Source organism: Bidens hawaiensis, unplaced genomic scaffold (assembly GCF_021521415.1).
Source record: "Bidens hawaiensis isolate Kalapana, Puna unplaced genomic scaffold, B.hawaiensis_p1.1 tig00023821_1, whole genome shotgun sequence".
In the NCBI taxonomy this organism is placed as follows: Eukaryota; Viridiplantae; Streptophyta; class Magnoliopsida; order Asterales; family Asteraceae; genus Bidens; species Bidens hawaiensis.
In genome coordinates this window covers 246,271-257,728 of record NW_027493747.1, presented here as the reverse complement: position 1 = coordinate 257,728, position 11,458 = coordinate 246,271, and the positions used below count along the sequence as shown (strand labels likewise).

At 34.2% G+C, this 11,458-nt stretch overlaps 1 pseudogene; it reads left to right on the top strand.

Moving 5' to 3' along the window:
- Positions 1-7,014: 7,014 nt before the first annotated feature.
- Positions 7,015-11,150, top strand: LOC143568182 (protein GRAVITROPIC IN THE LIGHT 1-like; annotated as a pseudogene).
- Positions 11,151-11,458: the final 308 nt, after the last annotated feature.

Below are 11,458 nucleotides of genomic sequence, written 5' to 3'. Positions count from 1 at the left end.
ATCTGTGAATTATTTAAATGGATATAAGAAATAATTACGTGTGGTTTATAACCATAGAGATAGAAACATGCATAAAAAAATATATGTTGAAAGATAACAAAAATTATTATTTTCTTTATATGGGTTGAGATCATTTCATAACTTAAAAAGAGTTAAGAACTCTTAAGAACACATAACAACTAAACATTTTTTTAATTATATTTTTTATATTAACATTATTTTAAACTAGTTTTATCATATTAAAAAAAAGCTTTGATTACATATATAAATCACAAGTTTACACATATATAAAATTTATGTAGTAACAAATTTACATGTGTAAAAAAAACTTAGATATGACTAAAAATTAATTTTCATAATTGTAATCGTAAATATAGATCTAAAATGTGATAAAACAACACTCCAATAATATGAACATACAAATTTTTTTATAATAAACGTTTGTTACTAAGAGTTTCTTAAGATTCTTAAATAATTTAAGAGTTTTGTAATCATACTCATCATTTTCTATATTTCAATATTTCCACAAGTATCTTTTATTTAGCCTTCTTAAGCGGTGTATTATATAATTATATATTTTACAAATAATGAACTTTTTTACTAAATGTACTATGTTAAAACCCGTGTAATACACGGGCTGATAATAAAGTTAAAATAAAACTAATAATATAAATTTAAATTCATCCGATAAACCAAAACCTACTTAAGTCCAGCAAAAAAAAAGACATAATCACCACAAGTGCAGTTGGAAATCAATCGCTTACCTGAACACAAAAACAAAACATTTGTAAAGCCTTTTTATGTGGTAATTTCAAAGATCAACATCATACAAATCCTAGTAAAATATATAGATAATTTGATTTTTCAAGTGTCAAACTAATTAGATTCTCATGTGGCAAATCAAATTACAGTTTTGATAATGCTTACCGTTTCTTTGAATGTGATCTTATGAACTCACTGAATTCTTCCATAAGATTTGGATGAACTATTAGTAAATAAACACCTAAAGAAATTAATTGTTTTATTTTACGATTTACAGTAGCCATTCAAAAAAAAAATTAACAAAACAGATGGTGCAAGTACATCTAATGGCTGATAATTTGACAGTGATAAAGATACTGGCCCGTGTAGAAGTTGTAAATATAATGTGTTAAAAATTAATTAGTAAATGTTAATGATGATATAAAGGGTGCCTAAGTTTAACAACGATTGTATTAGTTTTTGAATAATATTCTATGTGTCGTAATGCCTAATGGCTAATGCACTTAAAAAACCATGATTATCATCTGAGTTTGATAATCTTTCTTTCACTTCTCACCAAGACTAATTACTTGTTTAAAGAAATCTGCTCAAAACTAATTTAAACAAAAGATTCACTTCAATTTGTATGTGAAATACGGTATAAAATTGACTATTACACCCTTCTTTAGTTAATGAGAAATAATACAAATGTGAAACTTAATAAACGGGCATAATTGCCATTTTGGTCCATCTTCATTATTTAAGTTTTTGTATCCCACGTAAAATAAAGTAAAATTCTTTATGTTCGTAAACCCACCCCGTGATCTACCGGTTAATAAAGAAACTTACAACAATCTAGTTTCTAGCACTACATGCTTGTATGCAATCTTAATTCCATGTGTAGCCGCAACACCATGTGGTAACCCCACCTGCAACATATAAGACCTCACCCGTCTCATAATCTCAAATACAAAATACGAACCTAATCATGAATCGCAACAGATCAAATACAAAACTACATTAAGACTTGTAACATCCTGTTTTCTAGTTTCGGTTAATAAATGAAAATACGAGTTATTATGAGTCGGGCTAGTGTAGGGTTAAATGAATATGGGTTATGGACTTGGATTATGAAGGAAAGAAGGAAAATACCATGGGCTTAAGCCCATGATCCATAATTATATAAGCATTAATTACCCATTTATTATTCATTTACACATAATCCATACACCACCAAAACACACACTTAGCTCTCTCTCATCTTGCTCTCTCTCTCTAGCCGAAATCACCAAGGAAAAACCAATCCCGATCCGAGGTATGGTAGTATGTTATTGTATGAGCTCAAACCCGTTAGATTTAGTCGCGAAACGACGAGCCGACTCCGTTAAACCGTTAAAGTCACAAGATCCGGGTGAAATCGGGTGTAAACCGAATCAAAGATGGGCTTAGGGGTTACCCTAGCTCAAATCTGGATCAAACGGGACGAAAAACGGTGAAAACGGTGGTAAAATAAGCAATATCTCGCTTTTCCGGCTAGATCCCGGTTTTCCGGCAGAGGCGGCGCCGGAAAAACGTGTACGAGGTTCAGAGAATGTTTCTGACATTCTATGACCTAACCCTAATTCGTTAACGGAAAGTTAACGAACTAGGGGTGATTCGTCATGTGATTCGTTAATGAAATCTTAATGAACCAGCCTTAGTTCGTTTCCCAGTTCGCTATGGAAAGAATAACGAATTACCCCTGATTCGCTATGATCGTTCGTTAAAGATATAACGAATTAGAAAGTCCAATTCGTTACCTGGACTAATTCGTTATATGGACTGATTCGTTACCTGAACTGATTCGTCAAAGGACCAGTTCGTTATCAGGTCCAATTCGTTTAAATAACCAGTTCATTAAAGGGTTCAATTCGCTATGAGAACTAATTCATTATGATAACCCAATTCGTTAAGAGCAGTGTAACGAACTAGAACTCTAATGGAATTACAGAATGGTCCCTGAACTTAGAAAAAGAATGATTTAATTACAAAGAAGTCCTTGGACTTTTAAGTTTGCAAATTAATTAATGATTCAAAATTCTAATGGAAAATGTGTTAAGACAGTTAATGGAAATAAAAATTTTTCAAGCTGACCTGGCAGCTCGACCCCAGCCAGGGGCTCTGCCCCTTGGACCCTGCTAGGGGCTGCCGCCCCTAGACCCCGCTGTCAGGGGCGCTGCCCCCGGACCCCCATTCGTTGTGGGTTATAATTAAACTAGAAATACGATATGGATAGCGATAGATAATTGATACGTGTAACTGTTATACAGTTAGTCGTGCGCAGCTCAAGAAAGGAATAACTATAAACGGTGAACGTAACCAAGTCCAGGTGAGTTTCTAGCCCCATTTCCTTGTTATGTTTTCGGGGATGTGTGCATACCCGATGTGATAGTTAATGCACTTACCTTAAGTGATAAGTGTATGCCTTGTATGATTTACGTATGATGAATGCTTGACGGTGCGTGAACGATCTTCGGATATTGCATGTACCGTCGGGTGATAGGAGATATGAACGATACGTATATAAAGTATGAATGATTGTTTGTTGGTACGCGAACAATCTTCGGATATTGCACATACTTTCAAGTTATAATGTTATGTATAATGTACGAATGGTATGTATGTATGTTATGAAGGAATGTAAGAGATAGCCAGGTACAGAAGGAAGGGACTGAGCTCTAATAATACTCAAGGTAGAAGAGGGACCGAGCCCTTTATAAATCTCGAGTCAGAAAGGGACTGAGCCCTAATAATACTCAAGGCAGAAAAGGGACCGTACCCTAATAATATCTTAGGCAGAAAAAGGGATCGGACCCTAATATCCGAGGCATAATAGAATAATGTAAAGTAGAATTTAGAATAAAGTATGAAGGTAAATATGTATATTATGAACGAATTATGAAAGTATGAAGTAGTAGTTATGAATGTATTGAATGTTGTATAATTAACAAGAACTCACTCAGTGTAGCTGACTTTTAGTATGCACGTAGACTAATCGACTAAGGCAGTTGGCTTGAGAAAGACACATGGCAGGATCCGAAGAGGCTGGCATCTGGAGATTTGTCGTGATGTTCGAAATACTATGTTTTATGTCATGTTTTCGAAAGACAAGGTATGGATGTTTGTAATGAATGGTTAACTTTTATATTATTCCGCGAAAGTTTTTATTAACTCTGATATTTAGAACCACGTTTATGAGTAAATCCAACGTCTAAAGTAGGGCACTGGTAACGGGGCCTTACAAGACTTTTGTAAGACTTTATGGCCCGGTCCGCGCTTGGTTGAATCAAAAAACTTTTGTAAGACACTTTAAATTTTCAAACATATACAAAAACTATATTAAGCTACATATGTATTAGTGATGTTAGATGTACTTGTTGAAAATAAAAAACTTTATTTGACATCAAAATGCATTGCTTAAACAAAAGAATTGTACTAAAATACTTTGTTAAAAAACAATGCTTAGATGTATTCTTGCACCTACTATGGAATTTATATACATGTAATAATTTGTTAATTGACGGTAAAGATCTACAATAGTTAAAACACACATTAATATGCATCATAATCACATTTTACTATGTATTTTTTAATGCATTAGAAAACATTCTATTATTTGTTCCTTTACTAAAAACTGTTGTGGAGGTGCTAAAGGATGCAAATATAAACATAAAAATCAAGTGTTAAGCAAGCAAAATAATACAAATATAAAATGCCACCCGAAACATGATTAATAAACCGAAAAAAACCATACAGTCTGCTAAAGATATTGAAAATATGGAGAGAATGTATGATGAAAACCCCACTTATTATGGTCCAGAATGTATGATGAAAAACCTACATATCGAATAATTAAACTGAACATCGATTCTAACTAAAAACAATGCTAAATAATAATACAATTTTGTCAAAAGGCAATCAGAAAATACGTTTTAAGGGAATCATTGAAATAGAAACCTTACAATCTTTATGAAAAAACGCATCCTTCTTATTGACCTCCTGAACCTGTTATCGTAAGATCATTTAGAATGTTCATCAATAATACGACAGATAACTGATAATGATATGGATTTCTGACTTGAGGAAGAAACACCACCCGTTTTTTAATCCACCTTATAAAGAGTACAAAAACAGGTAAATAACAAATCTTTGTTAATTGACATTTATCCACTTAATTTTCTTCATTAAAGAATTTTGAAACACTGAAATGATTAGACACTCATGCATATCCTAAAAAAACAAAATACTAAAATTAAATTCATCTAGTTTATATATATATGAAAATAAAGTTGTAAAGGTTTTAAACACATGTAGTTCACAATTGACGTGCCTGTTTCTGGAACTATGTTGTTTCTCCTTCTTTTCTTGAATTCTCTTTTCGTAATCCTCATAGAAATCAAAATATTTGTTAAAAGTTATCGATTAAATAACTTATTATACTTGTCGAATAGTTGAATAAATATGATTTAGGATTATGACTGTCAAAAAAATTAGGGTTTGTTGAGATTAGGTGTTTAGTGGTATAGAAGTCACAATAAAGGGAGATTAATTATTTTGTTAAAAATAAAAAAGAATTGGATTCTAAAATGCCATGTGGAGAAAGATTTAGAATGTCATGTGGCATTTTAAACCTATTTGGTGAAGATCTCACTCTTTTATTATATAAGAAGATACGTCCAATTAAATGTTGTATGTTTTGAAACAAACTTTTTTATTCTTTTTAACAACGTTTGAAACCACCTCTAATATTCGGGTAAGCATTCTTAAAAGGAGATGTCAACCATTCATACTGATTTTGACGTTACATACCTGAAACTAGGGATGAGATCGGGACTGTACCGTACCGACCGGTCCCGGTCCCGAAAATCGCGAATTCTTGGTACCGGTACCGAAATATTCGATTCGGTACCGGTACCGGTACGGGACCGGTATTAAAGGTAAAAATTCGGGAATTACCGGTCCCGTACCGTACCGTACCAGTTTCGAACCTAAAAAGTTTGGTGCCGGTTCGGTACCAGTACCGATTTTGCTCATCCCTACCTGAAACTGCTTTTTATAATGTCGTGTCCAACAATAAGATACCAAAAATGCCAATATTTTCATGTCTAAATTATTGTCATTCAAACGAAACGGGATTTTGAAAAGAACATACGAAAGAGGTTATGTAAAATAGTCCACACGAATAAATGCACAAACAACACCACAAAAAATCAAAAATAATGGGTTGGACATGTATCGTCTTCCCAACAATCAAAATCTCCTAAAATAATTTGATGATATTTTTTTTGCTTGTTTTTTTAATGGTGTTTTTAGTGATTATTTGACACGTATTCGACCTAAAATCAGGCGTAAGCCGGTTTCATATGACCATACCATTTTTATCAAAACTTATGCTCTTGTTTAGTTAAAATCACAATAACATGAAATAATACACTGAAGATGTATTTTATTATGACGTGTAAGATTGATAATGTAAAGTTATGGTATTATGATAGTATGACAGTTTTCCAAACTTCTAAAACCGATTAGTAAAGCTTTTGGTGTACTAACTACAAAGCTTGAGAACTAAAAGTAAAATTGTATTGTGTATGTGAGCTCTTTTGTAAGACAGACTCCAACACGGGTGCACTTAGCCCGCATGTGATGAGGTGGATGTCAAGGTGGCGGCGTCCTTACCACACGTAGCGTTGAGGCATAGTTGCACTTGGGGCTCCGTTCTCGGCTATGTGCGCATTTTTTGTTTATTTATTCTATTTTATAATTTTTTGTCTCGCATTTCAAATAAATAAAAATTAAAAAGTAGGTTGTACATTGGAATAATGTGTATGGTAGGTAGTATTGAACGTAAAATGAGTCTCAAAAGAATACGCAAAAAGCTTATGTGACATGATGACCAGGCCTATTGTAGGAAAAACTTCAACGTTATCGTTGCATTCGTTCTAAGACATGAGAGAGATACAAATCTACAATGACCGTCTCAAATCACTTAAATTATTTTTAACAGACAAACACCTTCTTAAATCATTTCAATTTTGTTTTTATGGAATTGTCGAGAGTGTGTGGTGGGGTGGGGGGTTTTAAAATGAGGCCATAAGTCAAAAGGTATTGATTGCAATATGGTGTAAACCTAAAGGTCCTCTATGCATCTCAATTATTTTCTGTTGAGTATAAATAAACTCCATTGCCTTTGATCTCAAAGAATATACATACATACATACATTATAGAGTAAAAAGATGTTTCCAAACATGTTATGTGGAGCATGCAAATCGCATGGTCGAAGGTGATTTTCATATCTATGTATTCAATTTTAGTTTATTTTCTAAAAAGAGTTTTGTTGAATAAAAAGTTATGACATATAAAAAATATGTTGTTCAGAAATTTGAAGATGAAGATAAAATCATTGGAACCAATGTCACATGTTCGATTTAAGGACTCCATACCAATCATCATGGATCCAGATTACATGTTCATCGGTGATGTTCCGTTGAAACCGAGCAAGAACTAAGTAAGAACTAAAAAGACAGTACTTCCTTATTTATGATATAACTTATAACTTACATGAAATTTTTCTCTGGAGTGGACCTTGAACTTTAAAACTGGGTTCCAAAAAAATTGACCTAAAATTGTGTTAATTCAATTGAAAGCTTGATCTAACCTCAATCTACCATAATTTTCTAAACTATTTTGTGTTATCAGTAGCTTCATCCGCAGCTTACTACTATTAATTTTAGTTATTTTTGTTTTGTTACTATTTTGATTCCCTTTTATCACACGCTATGAAATATGGATACTATACTTTATTGTTAACAAAAAGTTTTTAAATTTGGGATCTTACTTAGTGAGAGCATAGATATGAGTGGATTTTACTATGCAAGTTTGTATAATACCTTCATGGCCTCATATTTTTGTTTTCTATTAAAAAAAACTTATTTACATTGAGTTTTTTATCCATATCTTTATAATTTAATTAAATATGATAGTAATACATTATATCTTATAAATTATAATGCCTTTCATCCTTTAAAAACATAACATTATTCTCCATATCTAACTATACTAATAAAAGAAAATAATGAGGATGATGTAGCAATCCCACATTCATTCTTGGTATAATCTCTCTTCTCATTCATCATGCATATCCATGGGTTATGGATCAAAACCATATTGGTAAATTGGTTATAATTTCCTTTCTAATTCTCTAATATTTCATCTCATTCATCCTAACTATCCATTGGTCATTGGTCAAAATAATTTTGCCAAATGGATTATAATTTAATTTTCTAATTCTCTAATTTCTCATCTTATTTATCCTACTTATCCATGGGTCATGGGACAAAACAATTTTGAGAAATGGGTTATAATTTCTTTTCTAATTCTTTAATCTCTCATTTCATTATCATAGTTATCCACAGGTAATTGGTCAAAGCAATTTTTGCAAATGTTGTATATAAAAAAATTGGATTTGTAATTTTGATATTCTATACTTCTTATTGTTTGTACTATATATTTTATCTTCTTTTTATCTATAATTTTGTTTATTCTTTCAGTTAATGGATCTTTCTATCTTTATTATTTTACAAATCCCGTGTAATACACGGGTGCAAAAGCTAGTATAGAAATATACAATTAAAACTTGATGAACGAATTGTAATTCTCTAGTTATGAAGAATGAATTATAGATGAGTTCCCAAATGTATTTCTTACTTTGTGTTAAATTAGACAAGAAAAAAAAACTTTAGATTAATAGTTTAATACAAAGAATTGATGTGAATTCTTCTAAACAAAATACTCTTCAGGTCGGTACAAATAGCACAACGCATCCATACACCTTATGATGATCAATCAATCAATCGGTTGTGTAACATATGTAAACGAGTGTATACTAATAAATCATAAATCTTATACTTTCTTATACCAGCAACAAATAGATGGTTGATTTGTCATGAATGGTGTGTTCGTATATAGGGTTATAAACGAACTGAACGCTCCGCGAGAAGTTCATTCGTTTAATAAATAAACGAATACGAGCATGAGCAGAGGCTGCTTTTGTTCATTTGTGTTCGTAAATGTTTGGTAATGTGTTCATTTATATACGTGGTTTGTTTATATTTATATAATATTTTATTTGTAATAACCAATATAAAAATTATTTTCTAAATTTTATTGTTTATGTTCAGTTCGTTTCGTCTGTGGTTTGTTTTATAGTTTTGCTTTAACCAACAACAAATCTATGTTGTGCTTCGTAGACATTATTAGAATAAAACCACCAGTTGCGGGATGATACCATTTATGATCATTATTATTAGCTCAAGTGTTTAGCTTTAAATTAATCTAACGTGTTTATGTCTAATGTTTTGAATTAAGAATGTTGTATCCCCACCTTGCATTCGTGAACAAGTTCAATTTTTTAACAAACAAACATGAACAAACTTTTTGTTCAGTTAGCGCTCATGAAACATTCCAGTACAAATTCAATGGTAAATGAACGACCGAACGAGCATGAACAAAAGTTCATTAAATTCATTTATAGCCCAATTCGTATAGTCTGCCCTTTTCATGCATGGTATAGAAGGTGTAATAAAAATCATATTTCTAGAATCCATGATGCCCAAAGTGTCACCAATATTTAATAAAAAAAAACATATTAGTAAAAAAGAAAATAAGAACGGTTGCAATCGTCGTTACATGCAATGTCTTGTACCACTGTCACACACTCACACCTTCAATACCTTTTACAACAGAGTTTGAGAGGGGTGATCAAAACGATGCGCACAGATTCACTCTCTTTTTACTGAATAATAATAATCATGAAACCCACGTACTTTGATTATACTATCTTGTAACTAATTAATTCACTCACCCTCTGTTTGTTTGTTTGTTTGTTTTCAACAGAAACAAGAAGATGGCGGCCAACAAGGTCTCCAACTTCTCCGATCTGATCCACCGTGCCACCGGCTCCTGCATGCTCCACCCGCTCGGTTCCAACCACAACTTCACCGACGACAACTCCGATTACGAAGACACCGCCGACGAACAACAAGAACAAGAAGACCATCCACAAGCTGCTGCTGCTGCTGCCACTGAAGAGCAAGACATTTACACAACCAAGGAGATTGAAATGGTGACGTTGATGGGCCAAGTCTTCGAAACGGTGTCGTCTTTAAAAAAATCATACGTTACCCTACAAGAGGCCCATTGCCCTTGGGACGCTGATCAAATCAGACTCTCCGACGTCGCAGTTGTCTCCAGTTTAAAAAAACTAGGGGTTTTGAGAGAGAAATTCCGGCGGACCGTCCGATGAAATCGAACACCAAAGAATAAATAAACTCGTCTCCGGACCCACACTCCTGGAGGTAGTGGCACCGTACGAGGCGGCAATAGAGAGATTGAAATCTGAGATGAAAGCCAAAGAAGAAGAGGTTAACAACTTGATACAGAAATTAAAAACAGCCACCGCCGCCGGAAGTATAAAAAGCCGGTCACATAGACGAGTCAGCTGCACCAGCCAATTCCAATCCCGGTGTCCGTCAACGTCCGCCGGTGTTTCGCTCTCACCGGAGCTGTTTGAAGCATGCATGAACTCCGTTAAAGAAGGATCTAAATCGTTTTCTTTACTACTTTTATCACTAATGAAAGCCGCACACTGGGACATTGCCGCCACCGTGAAGTCCATCATCTCCGCCACCACCGTGGTGGGACCAACCCACGCCAAATACTCACTGGAGTCGTACGTCAACCGGAAGCTCTTCCACGGGTTCGATCACGAGACGTTTTACATGGACGGAAGCTTAACGTCGTTGCTAAACCCGGCCCAGTTCCGAAGCGAGTGTTTTACGCAGTACTCGGATATGAAGTCGATGGATCCGATGGAGCTGTTGGGGATCATGCCGACGTGTGAGTTTGGTAGGTTTTGTTTTAAGAAGTACCTGTCGATGGTGCATCCGAAGATGGAGGAGTCTCTGTTTGGGGACTTGGAGCAGCGGCAGCAGGTGTTGGCCGGGAAGCACCCGAGGAGCAGGTTCTATGGGGAGTTTATGGGGGTGGCGAAGGCGGTGTGGCTGTTGCATCTGGTGGCGTTTTCGATGGAGCCGTTGCCGAGTCATTTTGAAGGATGTTGAGGTGCGGAGTTTCACCCGGAGTATATGGAGAGTGTGGTCAGGGTGAGAACTGGTGGTGGGTATGTGGTTGGGTTCCGGTGAGTCCGGGGTTTAAGCTTGGGAATGGGTATGTGGTAAAAGCTAGGGTGTATCTTGTGCCTAAGACTGAAATGTAAGGGGGTAAAATGAATGATTTTGTTTGGATAATGTAGCTTGTAAATTGTAATATTCTAGCTGCTCTAGAAAAATAATAAGACTTTTCAAGCTATCAAGTTAAATGTTTAATTAAGGAAAGGATATCCACATATTTTTTTTTGCATGTAATTGATTCCCTCTAAAGCAATCTGTTACCTTTGTTAATCTTTTGTCTGTCTCGTTAATGCTTTTGTAATGCTTCCCTATGAAGGTGCACTTTGTTGACTGGCTAGAGGGGCATTATCGTCATTATGCTGCTATTGTTGTTATTATATATGTTCTTGTGATTTGTTCTTTTGTATTTCAGCACATTATAACGCATTAGTGTTTAGATTGCAGCTGTGATTTGTTTGTATTGCAGTATTGTTATTGTATTGTAGGACTA